The sequence below is a fragment of the Sorex fumeus genome, unplaced genomic scaffold (assembly GCF_029834395.1).
Source record: "Sorex fumeus unplaced genomic scaffold, SorFum_2.1 ptg000009l, whole genome shotgun sequence".
In the NCBI taxonomy this organism is placed as follows: Eukaryota; Metazoa; Chordata; class Mammalia; order Eulipotyphla; family Soricidae; genus Sorex; species Sorex fumeus.
In genome coordinates this window covers 6,755,356-6,762,274 of record NW_026606066.1, presented here as the reverse complement: position 1 = coordinate 6,762,274, position 6,919 = coordinate 6,755,356, and positions in this window count along the sequence as shown.

Below are 6,919 nucleotides of genomic sequence, written 5' to 3'. Positions count from 1 at the left end.
AGTATCCCTTGATAGATAAATGGATAGATGATATGCGGCATTACCACACAATAAAATATTACTCAGCATGAGAAAAATGAAAGTTCTTATGTATGCTATATCACAAATGAACCTTGAAGCCGATATACTAAGTAAAATAAGCCAGTCACAAAAAATTCAGCGATTGCATAACTCTATTCTTACGTGGTGCTTAGAGTAGAAAATTCATAGAGACAGATAGTAGAACAGTGGTTTCCAGGGATAATCGAATTTCAGTTTTTCAAGATAAGAGTTTTGTAGATTGGTCGCAAAACTATGTGACTGTACTTACCACTCCTGAACTGTACTGTCAAGAATGATTCAGGCAGTAAATTTTATGTCGTGTGTATCATTTCACTACTGAAAATAAGAAAGCAAACTAGTATGAAGAACTTTTCCACCTACTATAACATCACGATCACAATCACGACCATCCTGTTATTCGTCGATTGCCTCGAGCAGGCACCAGTAATGTCTCCTTCATCCTAGCCCTGAGATTTTTTTAAAAAGTGCCATATTCAAGGCTCTTTCAGAGTTAGGAGAATGAGACCCTTCATTGTTACTGGTATTTGGCATATTGGGTACACCACGGGGAATTTGCCAGACTCTACCGTGTGGGCAGGTTATATTCGGTAGCCTGCCAGTTTGTCCAAAGTAGGAATGAGATGATAAGATGTCACGCGGCCGCATTCGCTTCCGGGAGCTGGGTTTTATAGTCTCTGGGTCTTGGCCGTTGATGGGATTACACGGTGCCATCGGGCCAATTGATGGGTGTGACCCCTGCCTACTGGAATTTGGAGGATCTGGGTGGATCTACTATATAGTTATCTACTATATAGTTATCTAATATATATATATATATATATACTATATAGTTATCTACTATAACATAAGAATCAAAAAGCTCAAAAACACACTTGATAAGAGAGAACATGAATCTCTCATATTGTGAGTGGGATATATTACATTGATGGTACTGCTTAAGTGAAGAGTAGTTGAGCAACACATATTGAACTTAATCATTCTCCAAACACACTAGCAGGCATGGTAATCACAGATGTACATTTTGATATCCATATCTGCTGAAAATTGAAGGTGACTAAAAAAATTGAACAAAACATATCGTACTTTCTTCTAATGGCCTACTATGCAACTGTAAAAAGGAACAAAGAACTCTTATATGAACTGCATGTAAATGTATATATCGTCACCAAGATAACTAAAATTAAATGAACCCAGTTGAGTGCCCAATAATGTCAGAGTGGAATTATTTCAATCCAAACCCACAAATGCTTTAACATTCCTTGCATTGAGAGGAAACTGGTTAGAGAAATTGGGCAGGGTTTGAAAGGGACAGTCCCTTGAAACTGGGCGGGTTTTGTGATTATCTTGGCTGCAGTTATTCTGTGTCTGTGACTCATAGTGAGTCTGTCTGAATCTGTAGCTGGAGCATAAAAGGTCATGAGCCTCTGCTTTCCTAACTCTCTCGTCTGCTCTTGGAAACCCGAGGCCTCCATGCTGTGAGGAATTCCAAGGCTCCCCGAGGGAACCACATATAGGACATTTGGTAAACAGACCCAAGGGAGCACCAGGGGCCAGACTCAGACACAAGAGAGAAGCCTCTAGGAGGCTCCAACCCCTGCCCCAGCCCACCCCCCCTTTGAATCTTTCCAGTCGTTCCCATTCATAAAGAGGTAAAATGTTCACACTGAGCCCAGTGAAGTTTCTCACCCAGAATTTGAGTCTTAATACAGAGGTTGCTGTTTTAGCTACTGAGTTTGAAGGCTTTGTTATCTAACAGTAGATGCCTGAAGATAGTTTTCTTGGGTAATGCCTGAAGGTGTTTATATGTGCAAAGACTTTAATTCAAAGGGCTCAGAGGAAACTGGTCAAGGAGGCTGTTTCCAGGAAAGGGAAGGGAGGAGAGGAGAGAGAAGGGTAGGGAAGGGAAAGCTGTTTTTTTTTTTTCTCTTCCCTTTCCGTCTCTTCCTGGAAAGGAACCCAAGATGCTGGAAAGGAGAAGCAAAACAATTCTGATAGCAGATGAGAAAAACTCTCTATCTAGGTAACAAAGAGAGTTGTTTGGCAAATTATCAAAATTAAGAAGATAATTCAGCATGCTGAACAGGTTTAATATCACCAAGTCAACATGGGTTTTTCATACGTTAGCTGAAAATGTCTAATGACCACAACCATCATTAATGTTTAATTAATTTTGTTTGCTGTACTGCTTTTTAAACACACACACACAAAGAATAATATCAATGGCCAGGGAAAACAGGGGTTAGGAGGACTGGTCAATGGTTGGAACCAACCACAAGTATGTGTGCGGGCCTGAGGGTAGATAAGATAGAGAAGAGACCAATATGAAAATAATAGCTGGGAATGATCACACTGGACAAGATCTGAGGGTTTGAAGTAGGTAAGGGATATTCTTGGTAACCTTTCACTATCAAAATTGCAAACCACAATGCCCAAAATGAGAGAGAGAGAGAGAGAGAGAGAAAGAGAGAGAGAGAGAAAGAGAGAGAGAGAGAGAGAGAGAGAGAGAGAAGAGAGAGAGAGAGAGAGAGAGAGAGAGAGAGAGAGAGAGAGAGAAAGAGAGAGAGAAGAAAGGCACCTGCCACAGAGGCAGGCGGAGGGTGGGGGGTGATGGAAGGGAACCTGGGGATACTGGTGCTGGGAAATGTACACTAGTGGAGGGAAAAGAATTGGAATACTGTATGACTGAATTCTAACCATGAAAGGCTTTGTAATGGTCTATCCCACAGTGATTCAATAAAAAAGTTAAAAGAAATAAAAAAGAACCCTCTGGAGAAACCCTATTTAAGGCCCTAGCGTCTCAGAAAAGTCTTTTCCCTTGTCTGGAGGGAGATGGGGCGGTTAAACTCCAGAGTAGAGGAGGGAGGATGGAGGCAGAGAGGGACAGGGAACCAGGAAGGAACTTGCTGCTCCCTGAAGAAGTGCTGTTGCTCCTAGTGTGACTAAAGCAGATAGTACATAGAAGAACTAGGTCAACCCTCAGAGGGGTGGGAGGCCCAAGAGTAAAGAACATGATCCAAGACTGACCCAATGCAGTGCAACTGCAGACACAATCCCCACTGAACCAGTTTTCGGCCGTGGGAAACTCCGGTCCTCTGGGCCTGCGACTCTCCAGGAATGATGCCTGAGTTCTGCCCAAAGTCCAAAGAATGGAGGATGTGTTACAACAGACCAGTTAATGCCTAAGCCAGCAGTTTTCAACATGTGGTATTTCCAGAACTACTAAAGACAGGGTCACAAGAATACAGATGCTTGTGCACCCTGCCTGGAGTCCCAGCTTAAGGATCTCACAAGGGAGGTCCAGTGTGTGACAAGAGACACTGATTTAGAAATCATGCACAAGAGGAGTCTAGGATATCTCTTGCTAGAACTAACCCCAAGACAGGGCCGGCAATGCCTTGCTCACAGGCAGGGGCTGACTGCTTGAGTTAGAGACTGGGAGATGTGTGATTTGGATTCATCTCCTCATTCCTGTAATATCACTCCTTTGTCTGCTCCCTCTGTCCTTTGCCTGACCTTTTGGTCTTTTCATCATTTTCTTATCTTCTTTATGAATGTTGGTGGCAATCAATTTTTAAAAAAATCTGTAATGCCCAGACCAAATGAATCAAAATCTCTCAGGCAAGGCCCAGGGTTAAGGGTTTTTCTGAATCGTCTTAATGTACACCACCTTCCAAGCCCTATTGGATCTTGCTCATGACTGGTTTATAAATGGCCATTTGATTAAATTCTGCCCAATAGGTCATGGGAAATTACACAATGGGGTTTCTGAAAATCTATCAGTTTTGAAAATCAGTTGTAAAAAACAATGAAATACAGACATGTGCCATAACACGAGGATTTACCTCTAAAACATAGTGCTGCATGTTTTGGAAAATCAGACAATAGGCTGTGACAGAACATATGCCTTGCTTATGTGTGGTTCCAAGTTAGATCCCTGGCAGTCAATTAAAAAAATCCATAAAAAACCCATGTAGTATATGATTCATTCATATGAGATGTTCAGAATTGGAAAATTTATAGAAATAGAAACCAATGGGTGGTGACCCTATGCTGAGGGAGAAGGAGGATTAGGAAGGATTGCTTAATAGTTGTGAGATTCTCCAAAAGGGAATGCCCTGACACAGAGGCAGGGTGGGATGGGGGGGATGGGCGTGGGAGGGATATTATCCATGGTGGTGGAAAATGGGCACTGGTGGAGGGATGGGTATTTGATCATTGTATAACCGAAACCCAAGCACAAAAATTTGTAAATCTACAACTGTACCTCATGGTGTGTCACTAATAAAAAAAAAAGTTGTGAGATTCTCTTCTGGGATAATGGAATATTCTGAAACTAGGTAGTAGTGATAGTGGTTGTGCAACAAGACACATGTTTGAAAAGGCATGAATGGCAAATCTGTTATGCATATTCAATGGCATCTCTTCTTTTGTATCAGGGGAAATTGAGCAAACTGAGAGTAGCATGAGGAAAAAGCCAACAGTGAGAAAGGCAGAGACAAAAAATAAGGCCTGTCACAGATGACAGGAGTCCATCCTGCTCCTTGGTGTCCTATTATGGGTGACAATAAATCTTCTTAGAGTTAACGCTGTTTGGGCCAGGGGTTGAAACCAAATATTTCAGAAGAGTTTCCGTCTCATTTGTTGGTACTGCCTAGTTGGACTGAGTCAGCTTCCCCAGGACCCAGCTGTGAGCTGTGATAGACATCCCCACCCAAGCCCTTGGAGTCAGACTGATGAAGTCCAACTGGAATGGGTGAACTCACGGGAGCCTCACTGGACAGGCCCTGCCTCACATCCAGTCAGTGCAGGAGCTCTGGGAAAGGGGCCTGTAAGTGATGGCCATAGGAAAAGGGGGTGCAGAATGGTCCTCAGACTTACCATTAGAGCCTTAGCACAGGTTCGTGTCTCAGAGAAGGCCGCGTTCATATGCTGCTCTTCTAGGACAGCTTAGCTGGAATCAACTGAAGAATCCACGTGTCACAGAAAGGGTGACTAGAAAAAAAACCAAGATTAGCCAGCGAGAGTCAGAGTGTTTCTTCTGGGGCCTTGCTTTCTGGTCAGCCTGTCTGATCTTCAAGGCAGAGTCATGCTAAGGGGTCAGAGGTGTGTTACTTGACAAACATAGTTGGATTTGGCCTTTTTCCTTTTCACAGAACCAATTTCATTGAGAACTTCTCAGAAGTTTTTGGGCTCTCTGGGGCAGTATCCTACAGGGAGAGGACATGCCAGCACTGTGGGAAACCCAGGAAGATGGGAGCTGCTATTTTCACTGTAATTCAGGTGGTCGTGTCTGACCAATGTATCTGTGATGAGGCTCTTGGTCCTGGGGCTGGGTGACATCCGGTGGCCTCAGTCCTTTCTCCTGAGACTAACTCAGCACAGTACCTGTCAGCATCCAGGGGGCACTCAATTTCTTCCAGCTCTCCTGGGCAGTGTCACTGTGGGCTCTGGCTTCAGTTCCTCAGAAGTTCCACAGGAGAAGGATACAAGTCACTGAAGGAAGGGGGGAAGTTCCTCTCAAACATGTCTCCTGTATTTCTTGAACAAACCGCTTTAGGCTAATTCTGCAGAAAGAGATTTTTTTAGTGTGTCAGGAATGGCAAGAACTGAAGAGGATACTTCTATGAGTCTCATGGCCAACTTCCACTCAAATTAGGTCATTGGGTGACATAGACATCTGAGGAGATGCAGGCCTGAATAGACAGTCAACTATCATGACCTTCAGACCATGGGTGCTTTCAGAGAGTATGGAGTGAGCCATGTTCATCTCTTCAACTTTGTGTCCCCATAAACATGATGAGCAATGTCCAAACCCTACAGGGCACTTTTCTGCCCATTGTCATCACCATGTTTCCTTTCCCTTTTTGTAAGTGCTAATGCCCCTTTCTCTATCTCTGAAGCAAGATATTCTTGTTCTATGCAAGACATGCTTACATCAATAATATCGGTCCACCATCTCTTCCTTTCTGTAACGGTGGAGGAAGTAGACAATTGACCTCCTTCCAATGGCTAAGAATGGTTATCTTAGCCATTCCAATATCTTGAAAATGGAGAAAGCCTTAGTAGACTTCAGGCCTTCTCAGGACACCATTAGGACTGTGAGTGTCATTCTTCATTTGGGCCTCACATTTCTCCTCCAAGATTCCATTTTCTTTACATCTCCCCTCCTCATAAATTCAAGTCTTCTGATAATTGATGCCTTGATTCCTCCCATTTTACTCACACCAGCATTGGGAGACCGTGTGGCATCACCTGCATGAAGACCTGTAACTCACCTAGAAATTTCAGCCTTCCACCTACTATGACAAATTTGTACTAGATACTGGGCAGGGGATAGGCACTTTTCCATCTCTTCTAGTTTCATCCTTATGACAAACCTATGATTAGGCACTACAACTTCATCTCGCTTGGGATGGATGAATAAATACCTTCCCTTCTTATAGTTGATGGCTTCTCTAGGGCGTGTTTGTCTCAGGGTTTGACACAGAGTAATGCTCTGACAGGAGTGGCTGACTTAGAGGTAAATCATTCTTTGGTACTGAAGACTCTTAGAGACTGGATTTCAGGGGAAACTGGATAAGCTATGAGACTGCCTTGATTGAACAATTGACTTGGTGAGTTGAGTAGCAGAATACTGGACCATTGTCTGCAGATAAATTCTGGGTATAGAGCTAAAATTCACATGACCCTTCTCTCTCTTTTTCTTCCTTCCTTTCTCTCTCTCTCTCTCTCTCTCTCTCTCTCTCTCTCTCTCTCTCTGTCACACTCAGTGGTGTTCAGAACTTACTCCTTGCTCTGTGCTCAAGTATCACTTCTGTAGGGCTTGGGAGGCCACATGGAGTGCCAGAGATTGAAC